The sequence below is a fragment of the Synchiropus splendidus genome, chromosome 10, assembly GCF_027744825.2.
Source record: "Synchiropus splendidus isolate RoL2022-P1 chromosome 10, RoL_Sspl_1.0, whole genome shotgun sequence".
NCBI classification, from domain to species: domain Eukaryota; kingdom Metazoa; phylum Chordata; class Actinopteri; order Syngnathiformes; family Callionymidae; genus Synchiropus; species Synchiropus splendidus.
The window spans coordinates 10,038,336-10,055,365 of NC_071343.1; the positions used below are offsets into that span (position 1 = coordinate 10,038,336).

At 42.3% G+C, this 17,030-nt stretch overlaps 1 protein-coding gene across 5 annotated transcripts in view; it reads left to right on the forward strand.

The window, feature by feature from the left end:
- Positions 1-3,387: 3,387 nt before the first annotated feature.
- Positions 3,388-17,030, forward strand: part of LOC128765612 (nck-associated protein 5-like) — a 56,724-nt gene continuing 43,081 nt past the window's right edge. For 3 of the 5 annotated variants that reach the window (XR_008415906.1, XM_053876419.1, XM_053876420.1), the window contains exon 1: positions 3,390-3,925. The gene's annotated coding sequence lies outside the window, so the exon portion shown is untranslated. Of the gene's footprint in view, positions 3,926-17,030 lie in introns of all 5 variants that reach the window. The other 2 variants (XM_053876417.1, XM_053876418.1) reach the window with 2 other exon arrangements.

A 17,030-nucleotide genomic window follows, 5' to 3' on the forward strand; every position in this document is an offset into this window, starting at 1 on the left:
ACTCCATGGAGTCTCTAAATGCGTGTCATGGTATCTTGAAAAAGGCATCTGCCGCAGCTTTTATCTATGATCCCTGGCTTTAGGTGGAGACGATAGTCGGAATAATAAATCGATCTGAAAATAGATCTGCTCTCTGGTTCGGCTTGTCTGCCTGGCCGTGCAGAGTGCACGAACACGCTCGCTGCACCAAACCCCTGGATTTTCAGCAAGCTAACAACGTGGCAAAAGTCTCAACACGCACATTTGAATTGCAGATTACATTACATTGCAGATACATTACGTAACTTTCAAGTCCGTTGTCCTGCTGAAGTCATCAAAAAACCAATTCCAATGGCTTCAAACAGGCCAGTTGACCTGCCTGACTGGGACATTTCAGCTGCTCATGAGGCGTCCTTTTTTCAAACCCACTGAATTTTGGATGATGTGAATGACTCAGTGACTTTCCGAACAACTTTTTCACTTCCCCCCCCGATACAGGGCGTTGGAGAAGCCCTTTTGTCGGTGACGTCCCTGCATGATCTGCATGCTGTTTACTGCTTCACCTAGCATTGCTAGTGTGCCGGCACCACTGGGTCCCTTTGATATGACTTAGCCTGACAGCGTATCATCTGAGATGCAACCATGTGTCACAGCACTGAAATAGAGGAGCTTATTTATTCACATCAGTCTCCGGCCTCCTATAAATACTCCAAAGCTCCGTTCTCTTTTCCTCCTTGCTGATTTCTCCGTTTCCTCCGCAGTGCTTGTTCGTCTTTACGCGGCCTCCCACCACTTCGCTCTTTTGTTTTTCGTGGAGCAACACGTCTTTTGTCTGTCAAGTGGCAAGACGTGGTGAAAAGAATATCATGTGCTGACGGTTTCCTTTTGTCTTCCGCCTCCCTCTACGGTGCCTCTCACGGCTTCGCGCTATATTTTTAAATCCCGATATTCAACAGTTGAGATGTCCATTGACAGAAGGTGGTCAATGAGGGTGATGCTTGCGCTCTCACTTTGCTTTTCAAAAGTAAAACAGCATACAATCCGAGTGCAAACATTGGGGTGGACCGGGTGCAACTGCCTTGCTGATGTGCGTTTCAAGAGTCTTGAATCAATAAACAGCTATCTCAGATTCACATCTGAAATGAAAGTCCGAAATGAAATGATGTGCTTTGCATTTGCAACGCCAATTCTAGATATCAGCAGATGCACTGCGTCATGAAGAAATACATCTTAAATCTGCAGCTGAGATCAAATTAAGATTCCCGATAGATGCAGTGTTGCCCGGGGCGGAAGAGTGAAGCTGCCGTCCTGCGTTGAAGAAAAACAAATAAAAGACTAAACTAACCTGCCATGCTTTTAGAGGACATGGCGACCGGCTACATACGAACCATCCTTATTGTGTGACTGCTTGGTAGGGAGAAACACGGAGCTGTCACTCACTTTCAACTCCCCATCCGCCTTAAACCATTCACTGTAGAAACATGAAAATCTGATCAGTCACGGAAGAAAACCTCTCACGGCGCGGCATCTGCTTCGGTTGCAGAGATATCCTTGTTTGTTCTGGAGGAAAGATTTGGCCACTCCAAGCCTGAAAGACAGTGGAAGTATATCTGTGCCATTGGATATTGAATATGAATTTGTAATACAGCTTCAAAATCAGAGTTTGAATTTTAAGTACCAGTCAAAATTCCAAGTACCAATTCAAATATTCTTTCGTCTCCCATTTTCCTCAACATTGAAATATTAATACTAATAAATATTGTAAGAAAAAAAAAGAAAAAAAAAATATATATAATAAAATATAAAATATATATATATATATATATATATATATATATATATATATATATATATATATATATATATATATATATATATATATATATATACTTTATTTTGAGTACCCTGATGCTTTTATTTTATTACTGTGTTCCACTTCCTGCAGCAGACATAGAAGCCATGCGTATATTCACAGCTGGGTATGTGACACAGCTGGAATCACTGCTTATCTCCACACAACGCAAACGCATCTGGTGTAAATTGATCTTTGCTTGATGGCTGGGCAAAACCAGACACAAATGGACTTGGAGAGAACAGAGTGGATAATGAAGCCGTAGTTCCTGCACTCTGGCACAGGATCCACTTAGTGGCCTGATGATGATCCAAAGGACCATGTGCAAAAAGGGTTTGACTGTCCTGGAATGGATTCCATTGGAAGGTGTGCAAACCACAGTGAGCCGCTGCAACAGAAGCCTATGGGGACAAGGATCCATGAAATACTCCCTGGGTTAGGATGGGCAGGTGAGGCTTTATGAAACAGTGTCATCATTTTCAGAGCCGACAAGACAGCACTCTCCACTCTAAAGGCTACAGACATTTATTTAAATAAAAGCTCAATTCATTTTTAAACAGCATGTTTCATTCTGGACCAGCATGGTGAGGGAGTAGAGCTGCGCTGTCAGTAGGCCAGAACCATCTTCATGGAGCAAAGCCTCCACCAGAAGGACGGCGCCCCCTGCAGAAAAGGTTCTTTTTCTTCACTTTTAAAATGGTTGTGCGATAGTGATGGGCTGGTGAGGCTTCATGAAACACGGCCCTCATTTTCAGAGCTCAGTAGGTGGCACTCTCTACTCTAAAATCCTTGGTTTTGACCAATGAAACCTCACATCATTTTTGAACCAAGAGCACCTCCTACTGAGCTTTGAAAATAAAGACACTGTTTCATGAAGCCTCACCTGCATGTCACTAGCTGGCATGAGACTGGCATTTGCTTTATCTGTGAGATGTTTTGGCCATAACAGCATAAACATGACATCGAGCATGATGCCTTCAGTGTAGCCCACTATCATCGGTGCAAGGCAACCACACATGCTTCCAGAAGAAACAGACAGGGGACACTTTGTTACATCACAATAGAAACAAGGACGGTATCAGCGCAAATCGGACGTGTTATTAAAAAAAAATCAATTTCCTCTGACAGCAACAACAGTTAGCGCCATGCTAACCGTCAATGTAGCTGTTAGCTCAGGGTTGTTCATTGTCACTCACACATCGTCCTTAAGTCGCATCGTCTCTCCAAAGAAACAACGCTTGACGGCGGCGACTTCACAGTCGGGAATCGAAAAAAAAAAAAAGAAATGAACGGAGAATTTTGAATTGGTTCTGAATGGGAACCGGTTTCTGACGCCCATCCCTTCCCTCCAGTGAATCATCCGCCTCAGTATTAGCGTGTTTACATGCTCAAATACCTGCACATGCTAAATGCATAAAAGCAGGTCTCGACTCTCAGTGGACGAGAACGTGTGTTTTCAAACTATAATCCTGCGCTGGCATGTTACCTACGAGGAGTAATCGTGCCACCTTTGGAGTCAGCAGTCCCCAACCCCCACTCCCAGCACATGTTCAACATCCTCTGGGCGCTGAGACTCAGCTGAGAATCAGAGAGGGAGCGAGAGAGAGAGAGCGCTGAAGTGGAAACAGCATCAGAGAAAGACAGAAATAGAGCGATAAAGCAGTGAATTAGGCAGAGCCACACAGAAGAAGAGGAGGAGGAGGGGAAGGAGGAGTGAGCGTCTTTTCCACAGCCTGCAGATCAGGTTCGACTCCAGCCAGGGAAGACGCTCCTCTGTCGCCAGCCGTCGGGGGGTGAACGTGACATCCTCATGGATTTTCTCCCGCCTCGGCATCAGTGGAATTCTTGGCGTCTGGATCAGGAGCGGCAGCATCAGGAGCGGATGAAGGACGTGACGGTGAGCGGATGCTAGGTTCCATGTGGGCCCGTGACGTCTACAGCCTTCTCTACAAGGATGACTCCAGCAGTACTGACCCAGATAGTGGAGACCCTGCTCCTCGCCGTGCTCGCCACCTTGGGTGGCCTGTGGATGTGATGTGGACAAGGCATGCTCCAGTCTGCTGACATCTGTCTCCGTGGATACGCTCAGTCGGGGTAAGGATGCTCCTTCACTGTCAGCCTGATGCTTTTCCTTACTTATCACATGGCAACGTGGATTTGTTTACATCTCTTCAACCCCAAACTGCGGGGTTTTCGCATCACACGACGATTGAAAGATGCCATGTCGGTTCCATGAGCGGCTCCATGTATAATGCATGGCCCCAGAGATTCGGTGCTGAGCAACAAGTCACGCCGTTTCCCCCCTAAAGGAGCAGGGAAAGTGGGTTAAGCTCGCTCAAGCAAAAACCTTAAATAAATCATTTGGTAAAGTCATTTTAGGTCCTGAAAGTGACTGGATTTACCTCAAGATCCCTGGAATGTGAACGGCGCTAGATGGACATAATGAATTAGCCAAAATCAAGTTAGAAGAGTAGCCGCTCATTTGTGGTCATTAAGCTGTCTGGGAACTTCTGTGGGCCTGTTTACACAAGTTCTCTGGTAAATGATGTCAATGCTCATTTGGCCCTGCTCTTGTTTGGCTTTGAATCCAGATGAGTTTTAACATTGCTTTACTCCCAAATCTGGACATGATTATGATTCATTTCCCCCAAATTACCTCCTTCAGTGAAACAACGATACACAGCTTCATTTCTTTCCTTCCGTTTCCAGCAACAACAACACGTCTGTAAACGGAAGTTACTTCATCTGTGTCTTGTATACGGTGCATATTTCCACCGTATGCTAGCTACGAATTGAAATCAATAACTGTAGAGCAAAGAAACAAAAACATATTTTGTTAATTCCAAATGAGCAACATCTATGTTGGACACAAATAAATAAATGACTAAAATAAAAACTGATTCTACTTTTATGAATTCACATTTGGACGACCTCTGATGCTAGTTAGCATGCTAGCTGGTATGGTAGCATACACTAATTCGACCTGAAGAAAATTCATCCAAACAAATCGTTTATTTAATATGCTGGATTTTTTTTTTAATTGCTGGTAGTTAGCAGGCTGTCAGCAGAAACAAAGAAATAAAGAACCAGCTCTTTAATTCAGAAACGTGACCAGTCAAAGCTTGTTTTCTACTTTCACCAATGGCCCAAGTTTAAGGGCTAATTTTAACACTAGCAATAGCACCAACATCTAACAATTAGAACCTTGAAGGTAATGAAGTAAAATAGGTTGATTAACTTATAATCCTCTGTAATAATAGTGTAATTACATGTATTTTTCAGACTACAGAGCTTCATAAAAATGCTATAAAACACGTGTCTGGCAAAGCATAGAAAAGCCATTCCCTCCCTGCTCCTTGTTTTTATTGAGACCTCTGCTGTGCTGTTCTGTGCACTACATTATTAGTCTGAGCCCTTTTTGTGTTGTTTTGCTTGTGGGTGGCGCCGGGTTTCAATTTTTCCGCTGGTGTTTGCCTTGCTGACAAGCAGTCCCTCCAAAGGACGTATGCTTTAATGTACGATGAGTCTTTTAAGTTTGCCACGGTAGAATTAGGATCTCCTTTTGATCTGCTTTTGAACTGTCGAAGCTTTGGCTCAGGTGGTTGTATCAAGAGAGGATGGCTGTCACAAAGGTTCAGAAACCGGGTCACACTTTCCATCTCTGATAAAGTTCCATGTCAAAGATATCTGTGAAGATCTCAGGCAGCATGTCCTCTACTTGGAAGTTGGTTCCTCAGGTCCTCCAGTGGACTACTTTTTAGCGCAATTGGCTTACGCATTTTGGTTTGCCAGATTTTATGCTGAATGTCTGCTTTAAAGGTCCAATGAGGCCGTCACGTTCCAACAGGTTGGTCAGCTCATCATGATCCTTCAGCCATCTCTTTTTTGCCTAAAACAAACTCTATATTTGCCACTCTCTGGACCTAAAAGATATCACCGCCTTTGTTGTAGCAGAGACCACCGAACCTAAGATCGAGTCCAGACAGAGACCAGAGCATTCGGAGACCAGGTCCAAGACATCAAGGGTACGAGACAGAGTCAGATCTAAGACCAACAAGGGTCTAAGTCTATTAGTCATATTAACACACACCTTTATTTCTTACAGTAAAAGAAACTACTTTTTTTCAAAATAAATCAAGAACAGAAAGATAAATTTTGTTCTGTATTTAGTTTGGTCTCTGTCTTGGTCTCGACCCTCAAAGTCTTGGTCTCAAGTTTTGGTCTCCAGCTCGCTCATCTGCAAATGTTATGATCATGCTTTTAAAGTGGGTTTCTCAGTAACAGTGAGTGGCACATGGGTTTCCTACATTCATAGTCATTTCACAGCAACATAGAGTTCACCTTGTATTTGATCTCAAAGGGTTATCGGAAGGAGACATCACCACCGTCCTGCAGGTAGTTAAGCACAGTCTCTCTTAGGGGGAGCGCATGTGAGCTAGTGTCTTAGTGATTAACTGATGACCTTTTCAGGGTGAACCCCACCTCTCACTTCATGCCAGTTTGGATTAGACAGAGCCCTCTGTAACCCCTGACCTTTTCCAGAAAGTGTGGTATAATGGTGAAGGACAAATGACTTACTTTACCCTCCCTCTATTATGGCTCCACAAGACCAAAGTCCCTGATGAGTCAGAATAAACTTGTGGTCATGACTTTTGACGCTCAGGTTTTATGTGCCAACATTGAACGGAAAGGGAGAATTAAATGAAGTTATCGTTTCATTGTAACGTCAGATTTGCTTCGGTGAGAAATAAGACAATAGAATCACAAGTTGTGCTGTCATGTGGCAGCGGTTTGACTTGTCATACATCAATCTAGCCATTGGATTGGTCTGTTTAACATAGGCAAAAATGACACTCGGCCCCATTCCAAAAGTGCCAGTTAAACCCAAATTTAGGTCAATTTAGGACTGTGTCCATTCACGCTCTAAGGAGCTTGAGTATCAGCCAGAAAAAAAACATGGAGTAGAATCATCGCTTCTTTGCGACGGAAATATTAAACTAAACTGGTTTGGAGTGAGGTTCTGTCCCCAGGACAGAGCTGGAAATTCCTGGGATTCTCTGGTGAAGTACTGTCGTAGCAGACAGTTCATGCTGGAGTGGTGGAAGAAAACTGACTAAAAGACTTCATTACTGTCGAGCTATTGTCAAACAGCGTCGTAATTCATGGAATGACGAAACAGAACAACACATCAGCTCTACTTCTGTGCCCTTCTGCACCCCCCAAAAAACAAAGGCATTCCTCCTTCAAAATCTGGGCCACACTCATTGTGTGGTTGGTGGGTATGAATTTGTCTTCCCTCATCGCATCATGTCAAACTTTGCTCCACATCACAGTGAAGCGCCGCAGCATCTACAGCATTGACCTAGAGACCGTCCCAAAATGATCTGATGATCGTGATGAGGGTCGACGCCACGTGACCAGGAAATGTCTCATGCTCTAATTGTCTTCGCACCGACTCCTCCCGCGCATGCCGCTACACCAACTACTGAAAAGACAGCTGTACCCAGATGGCCGACCTGTTCTGCCGGCTGACCCCTGAACAGTATGCGTGGTTCCTCAGGGGGGGTAAAAGGAGTGGAGGGGCTTTTGTTGAGGCTGCATCTATTTCATATTTGGTGCATTGAAGCATGGCGTCTAATGCATTTGATCGGGAAGTGGGATGAGGGGGTTGTGCAGCCGCACAAAAGGGGTCAGGAGTAGCCTAAAGGTTGGATAGGTTTGGAGAGAGGGTTGCTACCCGCCGACCAGGGGAGGGCTGCCTTCTTCTTACAGCCTCTGTGATCAATACACCTAAGGAAAATGTGGAGTTATTCTAGGTGGCTCTGGAGCTCAAGTGACAAGCCACCAAAGCAACACAACAGCTACCCATCATGCAACATGATGTTTCTCAGACTGGAGGCCTAAAACCCTGGCCTATCTCTTCAGTCATGTCAGGGAATTTAGCGAAGATGGGTTCCTGAAAGGGAGCCATAGAGAGCTTGGGGTGTGAGGGGCTTCCACGAGATATCACTCAAACCAAGGTCAGAGTGAAGGAGGGCTTGCTGTCAACCCCTCCAACCACCTTCGCCCTTCAAGCTGCAGCACAGCCAACACTCTTCCAGTGTTGCTCGAGAAATGCTGAATGTCCTTCAGCAACAGTCCTATTCTTAGCAACCAGAATCCAGAACGTTTGGTCTGGAACCTCCTGCTACAGTTATGTTCACTGAAAGTGACAAGGTCCACTTAGCAACCCCTGAGGAACCACCAGCGAGCACGCTAACAGAAGGTGACAGACAGATGGAGGATCACCTGCCAAATGCCCCCAACCCTTCCCGTTCTTCGTCTTAAAGTTGCCCCTGCTGCCTGACCCACACCCTTGGACTAGTTCTTGGACAGTTCTAGGACAAGCCATCTGCTGTGCCAGGTTACCGTCTGCTAGCTAAGATGTTCAACATGCTCCTTTATCAATAATTTGTCAGAAAAACACATTGACTGGCCTCAAGTCAGGAAAGTGGCCCAGCAGCGTGGTCTGCCAGGCCATGGCTGGGTGGTTGGTGAAGTCACGTTGCCTTAGCATGAGAGAAACATTCCGTCGGAGCTTTCTCTGGCAGGTGTGGATTTGCTCCCGGCTGCAGGTTAATAGTTCACTCCCAACTGTCCGTTGGTGTGAGTGTGAACCACTGTCTGTCTTTATGGGCCTCATGATCGACCGGATCTGCCTCAGTGGGACCCTGACTCTTGGCTAGTCTTGTGGCCCCAGCCACAGTGGAAATGAATGAAGAAGTCTTAACTGAATAAGATGATTTTAAATGTATTTATTTTGGCGCAGCTGGTTTTACGACAATGTGCGGCATGTCAAGTCTGTGATGCCAATTGTGTTGATGACCTGACCTGACAACACTGACTAGCGTGATGGTGATAGTTGGGCAAAAGCGTCATCTTTCCAGACATTGTGCATTTTTTTTATATGGTGACCACTTTTGTGTGCTATTTCAACATTAAATCTTGTTCAATTACCCCATACTGAAGGAAAACAAAAATTTAAAACTAGTAAAAAACTAGCCAACCCGCTCTAAAAAAAACTGTTAAAACTAACTGAATGTGAAAGACAAAAATTCAAAACTAAATAAAAATGAAAATGAATGAAAAATCCCAAACTATCTAGTGACGTGAAAACACTTAATTTACATGGATTTTTGGGCTCAAGATAACGGAACGTTTCTGGATTTATTCTCTCTAATATTTGCCCGATAGTCTATCCATTAAGTCTCGCACCCTGGATCTGTCCTCAGAACCAGACACACGCACGACTCCATCTAACAAACAAACCTATTTGTCTGACAAAATCAGATCACAACAGGAGAGTACAACAAGGCGGACATTAATGGGTGAAAGTGGGGTGAGCTGACACGCTGCTTATCGCACTAGCTTCACCATAGAATGAACGTGGTCATCGTGGCTCCAGTGTAGGTAGCAAATGTTCCTGCTTGTGTCCGCGCGGTCCCCTTTGATCACATGACAGTCAATAAAAATCAGGCAAAACGTTTGACTTAGGGATTTTTACACTGAACAATCCTGTCAGTGAAGAGCACAACAGCGGGACAGAACAACATTGAGATGTCACTCAAAACCTATGGCCAATGAGGATGCATTCCTCACAAGGCCCGCCCACTCGAGAGATTTGGGTCAACAATTTCAGCGAGAGTGTGAGCAGTCAGGAAATAAACAATAAAAGAGAATTATAAGTAAAAGGCTATTTATCATCACAAGAGCAAAGCTTTTTTTTTTTAATTTTTCAAAGTCCCATCATTTGTTTGCAATGTCTCAACACTCTGCTCTTCACCTCCCCTGATGCTCTTTACAACACTGGATGTTTTTTTATTTTTATTTTTATAAACCTTTGTCACACAGGATCAAGTCAGTAGTCGACATATGTAAACAGCGATACCCGAGAGTCTGACGTGTTTCCCAAATATGAGCTGTGTCTGAGATCACAGAAGATCACATTCGGGAGACGAGCCATTCCAGATTTTTTTTTTTTTTAAATAAATTAAGTCAAATTATTGCAAGCTCCAGCTGACAACTAGAGCACATCCTCCAGCTTCAGAGCGTTGCTGACTCATTCCTTAAATAAATGAACACCTAAATATATTTCCCCCAGTATGAAGCTCTCCATCAAAGATAACACTCTGCTCAGATTAAAGAACTGCGGAATGACTTTTGGGAGGGAATATTAGCCAGATCAAGGTTTGAGAAAAGGCGCTAAATATATCTCTGCTCAGACTATTTTGGGCAGAAAAGCAGAGCAGGATGCAGCATAACACCGTCCGTGTTTACATGATTAAACAGCGGACTTCAAAAGCTGACCACCAGCAGGGAGGCGCTGTGATGGGAGTATTTTCCAGCAGTAAGTCAGTGACCTTAATTCACCTTGAGGTTTGACTTTGGAGTTTGTTATGCTCCAAAATTGATTGAGCGAATCAGAACTTCTAGAAACAATCCTAATCTGTGACGATCACCAGCGCAATATGGAGCATCCGCGATGCCTTCTTCACAGTGGGACTGAACACATATTCGGACTGGTGAAGACACACACACACGTGTTTCAAGCAGAACGATCTTGGAAAAGACTTGTGAGCAGATTAATCCTGCGCCTGCCGCTGCCACGCTGGCAGCCAATCCAATATTGGCTCCTCACCCCAGGACTACAGGGACGGTAACAATGGGTGAAATGAGGAGAAGGTTACCGCGTAAAACTTCTCCGACAATGGCTTCGCATTCGACATGAAGCATCGATGGAACAGGCTTGAAAAATCAGCCAAAGTCACTGTGTCAAACGGCTGTAATCCGCGCATCACTTGGTGCCAAGGCACATTGATACGACAATAGACTTTGACATAATCTTGCTATTTCCTCCCTTAATATTGATTTGTTTCTTTATTTAAAAAAAACAAACTTTATGTTCTAAGTGTAATTAAATGTGACAAGCTGACGTGCACTGCTAGTGACAGGAAGAAAGCGAGTCATCGTGTCTTCATTTTCATATTCTTGCATCACGAGTTTATTGGCACACACTTGGCACACTTTATGTTTTTAAGATAACTGTGTGTAGCTCTACATTTTGCTTAAAATGACAGATATTGCTGAAAATTGTTCAGTCCTGTTTTATCCTTTGTATTTTGAGTGATGTGCATGATTCATTTTTTCAGCTAACTGTGTTGAATATCCCACTCTATCACAATATTTTGATATTGTGCGACACTGCGATACTACCGTGACGTGAAGTATCGTGAAGTGCATCGTATCGTGATGTTTTTTTAGTACATGAAGATTGTTGAACAATAAGTCCTGTTTTATCCTTAGTATTTTGAGTGATGTGCATGATTCATTTTTTTCAGTTAACTGTGTTAAATATCCAACTCTATCACACTCTAACACGACATTGTGATACTATCGTGAAGTGAAGTATCGTGAAGTGCATTGTATTGTGATGTTTTTGCCTATACGCACCTGTACTTGGTCCTCCCATTCTTCATAGAATAAATCACCATTCCTTATGCTATGTATTTCATAACTAATGGCTGTGCTTTTGAGAATGATGGATGGTTCTGAAGTGAAAAACATTTTTGTGTCTATCTACATCAGGCATGGTAACATACGGGTCTTTCTCGAGTTTCATGCGGCTCTTCACCAAATGAGCCGCCGAAGTAGCTGCAGTTTTCGTCAAGGTGCTGTTGAGATGATCGTTCATACAGGAAATAAGTTGAAAAAGTTAGCGCTATTCCGGCGAAATTTGAATCATCAATATGTCTTGACCTAAACTAAACGTATGGCATGTGTTTCTCGTCTTGATAGCTGAGAAGTCTGTTTAATTCAGTGGAGCGAAGAGTCGACATGAGACGCTCCAGTCTGCACTGCACACACAGACTAAAGCGACGTTATTGGTGGCATGAGCCACGTAAACTTGTTAAAATAAGTGCACAAGACAGATATAGCGAACATGAACCAGTGACCTTGTGACACACAGGGGATGTGCTTTAACCGCTACAGTGCCGCCAAGTCACGTGACCAGCTGAGCCTTCCAGCCTTACATGTTTGTAGGATGTGGTAACACAGTAAAACAATGCCTCTGACTGACATGATGGACTTGGCTCAACACGTGATAAACTGGAAGTCCAACCATGACCAGGAAGACAAAGTGTAAAGGTATTGGTTTAATGCAAGAGACCGTATTGTCCTCGGCCACAACACTGTTGGCATCAAAATATCTTACAGTAAACATGTAACAATCCTTGCAGACTTGCTCTTCAAATGTGAACTTTCTCGGTCTGAAGATCACGTGTTCAAGGTCTTTGGTCTTCTCTCAGTCGTGCCTGATGTTTTTTGGTCAAAACTACTGCTACTTTGATATGGGAAAATATAGTATAACAGCCACAACAATAATAATGTGTCAAATCTCTGCACAGTGAAGTGGATGCTGCCTAGCAAAGGAACCTTGTTTTGGTCGGAGATGTGAGTGTCAAGCTACCTGTGCCAATCTTGGAGGTTATGTGTTAGGGGTGTTGTGGCAGTGTTCCGTTGGTTCTTCTCTCTAAACCCTAGCAGACAGAACAGCGCATTGTGTTGTCAGTTTGGTCTCGATCTTGGACTTGTTCTCGAAGCTTTTAATGAGCTGCGAATCGCTCGAATCGTGAGACACAAGAAGGTCACGTCAATAAGCAGGAGAGTGATGACCACACTCATTGACTGTAAAGTGACAACTGGATGTCTGGAATCACGACAGTGGTTGGTCTTCAGCGAGTCCAACACAAGAGTGTTGAGCTCACTTTAACAAAACCAGATAAAACAGTCGACAAAATTCATGATCACTGACCACATCGCTCACAGTGCAATAAAGAAAAAAACTATGTGCAATAACAAATCACTGAAGTTTACATCTGGATAAGTGCTACTTTCTGTCATTACGCTCTTTTACTGCTGCTACTTGTGCATATACTCTTTATTTATTTTTTTAGTACCTACTGGTTGTTCTCTGCAAGCTGACTGTTTTTTGATATATTCTTTTGTACAATGTTTGCACCAAGGGAGTCGCGCTCAAATTTCGTTGTACACTGTACAAGGACAATAAAGGCTATTCTATTCTATTCTATTCTATTCTACTTTGTCTTTGACAGTCCATTTCCTGCATGACTCATGTTCTACTCAGCAGGAAGTGAGATGGAGCAAAAGTTTACGTCCGGCAAATCCCCCCGGGAGAAAGTCGGCGAGGTCTTGTCCTAATTTACTCCAACATCAGGGCCGGCGGCGGCGGCTCCCCTGCTGCCGTCATTACGCCAATTTACCTTTGCTGTCGCCTGAGAGGAAGAGGAGTAGTTACTCTATTTACACTGCGGCGCTCCGGCTGGGGAGGGCGCTGCCTCGCCTGCACTTCTGCCCTTTTATGCTGACGCAGGAAAAAAAAAACCTGGAATAGCTGGATCGATGGAGTAATAAATCACGGTGTTTGTTCTGTCGGAAATCAATATCAATGCTTTAAAGTTACGCTGTTGAAAATCTATTTACACACGCCGCCGCTGCACGGTATAATTAATGATCTCCGCCGCAGCCTGTCGCAAAATTAGCATATTTAGCAGTCATTAATTCTGCTTTTTGGATTTCTTCAGCATTTTTAAAAGGACTTTATGAATTAGTTACCGCAGCATATCTTCAATATTAGCTGTTTTTTTTGCAGTATCCCAAATGCTAGTGTGTGTCCTTTGAACATACAGTATTTTCATCCCAGTTTATAGTCATTTATTCAAGGCTTTTGTATATTATGCTCATCTGAAGATATGTAAGGGCTTATGTCTTACACCGTATTATAGTAAAAAATAAAATAAAATAAATAATTTCAGTGACGACACTGATAGAAGATGAAGAATCTTGATCATTAATGAGAATATAATATTATGAAATAGAAATAATCGTAGCAACGGTAAGACAGAATACACTTAAAGAAAGTTTATATTCCTTTAATGATATATTTCTCTTTAAATACACACTTAATACAAGATATTCCCAAAATAAATCATAAATAAGGGAATATGTACTGTGACATAAAGTCAGATGAGTTCATTTTATTCTGTTTTTAGTCATTTATTTTGACAAGAAAAAAAAACTTAACTCATTAAAAGAAGATAATCAAAACGAAAGAGAGACTAGGAAAAGAAGATAAAGCTCAGAAGTTTATGGCCGCACGTGATTAGCTGGTCCAATGTGAGGTTTGTCCGATGAGATGCTGCTATTGCTCTCACACAGGTAAAACTGGTAAGAAAAAAGCAAGCAGGCTCCCATGTTTTATCAGTGCAACGACTGGTTCATGACATTTGGATATTCGTACAGCACATACCAATGCTGTCCTATATTACAGACTAAAAACAGATCTGTTTTAATGTGCTTGCATCACATATCTATAACTATTCTTCCTATTTATGTCTGTGTTTTACAAAATGAATATGCATCATGTGTATTATATGAATATTCTGCTGAATACTGGACTGAATTTCATGTTGCTTCTGATGTTTTTCATTGCAAATTCATGTTATACATGTGCATCAGTACAAAAAAATGAAAAAATAATCTCTATATATCACACCTTTCAGACACTGAGTCACAAAGTGCTTTATATAAATGCGGCATTAAAATCAACACATAGGAAAGAGGAGTGAGACGCAACAGTACAAACAGCACAAAATACAGATAAAACAGAGTGACACACAGAAAAACAAAAGTAAATAAAATGAAAATAAAATCAGCCGCTCTCTTGTCCCCAACATATATCACACACTCACCAGTATTTTCAATTTCTTTCCTACCACAATATAGTATCATCTTCATGCAGCAGTGTTTCATGACACAAAGATGTGGTTATATTAGTTTAATCTTATGCCAGATATATACTGCTGCCTTCTTGGACGACTTGATGGGTTTCATGTTGTGACAGTATTGTAGATTATATGCCGAATTTGACTTGCTTCAACATTTTGTCCAATAATTTGTTCAATATGTTATTTATTTATTTTTTAAATATATTTAGATCTTTTGTTAACTAAATGTGGAATTATTACACACACACACATATATCTATATCCATATATAGATAGATAGATAGATAGATAGATAGATAGATAGATAGATAGATAGATAGATAGATAGATAGATAGATATAGATATATATATAGATATCTTTTTGTTCTAATTTAGTTATAGATAATATGAAGTGGTCGTGATCTGATCATGAGTGTGACTCAAGACTGAGGAGGACGACTTCTGTCTGCCTCACACGGGATGTTGAATTCTCGCTCAGACATTTCGGAGTTGTTTTTGTGTCTCATGAAGATGGAAAGATCAGATCTCCACACCGCTGTGGAAAGATTCCAGTCAAATGGTCTGGTGAGGTTTGGAAATCTGAGACGGTCTCCAAGCTTTTGAAAATGGATGCTTGAATAATGAATTTTAAACTCCGCTCTTCCTCCCACGGCAGATCAAATTGAACAGGGTCTCTGTTGCTCCGGGAATTTGGCGATGAAACGAATCGACAGAACTGTGGGCGATAATGAGAGCGAAATTAATACCCGAGCATCTTGTTGCCAAGTTCTCTTGTAGTTCCTCGACAATACAGCTTAATCACCAGAGCGGGGGGAAAAAACAAAAAGAAATTGGGTCAAAAATCGAGGACAGTTACAGGAAGTGGACCCCAGCAGGCGGGGAGACACAAAGAGTAAACAACACAAACAAAGTGAGGAGCTTTTGTCGGCGCAGGTGCATCTTTGGAGGCATGAGAAGAGTAAAGTCCACGTTCTGGGTTGAGCATGTCTTCACTGCTCCTCTGGGAGGATCTTGCTTGAATGAGTCCAGTGTTGAATTTAAAGAGGACAAAGTGGCTGCTGTGCTTATTGTGACATTTGCACACTGGCCAGTTGTAGTCCAAGCAAATGTCTGATCACAGAGCGCATCAGTGCAGAATGGAGTGTGCTACAATAGACTGTCCATCACCGGCGTGGACACCATGACCCCCATTAACCAACTGGGCTACTGTAACGCCAACTGACACGACAATTACAATGGTGCTTAAAAGACATGTAGCGGATTCACCATCCTTTAGAACTGCACAGTCTGAATCCCTCATTCAGCCAGTCATTTTCACGCACTCATGCACGGCCGCTTCAGCCGAGGTAACGTGGCTCAGACTTCCCTCAGCTTCCCTGGGGAGCAGACAGTGGAGCACCATCCATCCCTCGCTCCAGAACCACAACCTCACACTCCGTCTTGGACATGGAGGGAGTGAAGCAGTCTGAGTCCAACTGTAGTTCAAGTATTCTGGGTAGATTGTGCTGAGCCAGCATGTCTTCGGTCCTCAAACTATCACTTGCACCTTCCCAAAAGTCTCCAGTCAAAGTGAGTGGAGCAGTTGTGCAGAGCTCCACAATCTCTTAGAGGCCATCTTAAAGTCGTTTTCCTGGTCTCAGCAAACTGTTTTGACACTGTCTATTACGCCGTCTATTACTTTTATTGTTGTAGTCAATGTGCAGATTGTTTGTGTTGACTTAGATGCAACAATACACAACTGAAAGCTTCAGCATTTCTAGCTTTTAACTTGTTAAAAATGTGTCGATTAGCAAGGAGTCATCGCACGCCTTCAGTTCCATGAGTCACTGGTTCAAATACAAATCTGAATGTAATGCACATCAGAACAATAGGATTCAAAAATATTCATGCTGACAGCAAACGCTTCTGGGGTTCCTGAGCTGTCACGCAATTGTATTTGGAACCAATGAAAGTTCACTGCTTTGCGCCAAAGTCAGACACTAAACATAAATAAAAATAAAGTGGTGCTAAATGCATTTATTTGAATTAAAAAAAAAAATTTTTTTTTAATAAATAATATATATATATATATATATATATATATATATATATATATATATATATATATATATATGATAAAGAAATTAAAGTGTAAATCACATTTTAAAAATGACAATGATTTGGAATGTGATGTGCTTGGATTATTCCACCTCGCTTGTTAGTCAGGAATGTTCTATAATTCATTTATAAAAAAAACAGAAGCCATCCATTATTAAAACTGTTTATAAATGCAAACCATTTCTCTCATTTTTTTTTTCTTCATCTCCTTCAACCCAGTCTCCGTCTTTTCGTTCTCGCATCTGATTGCATGGAC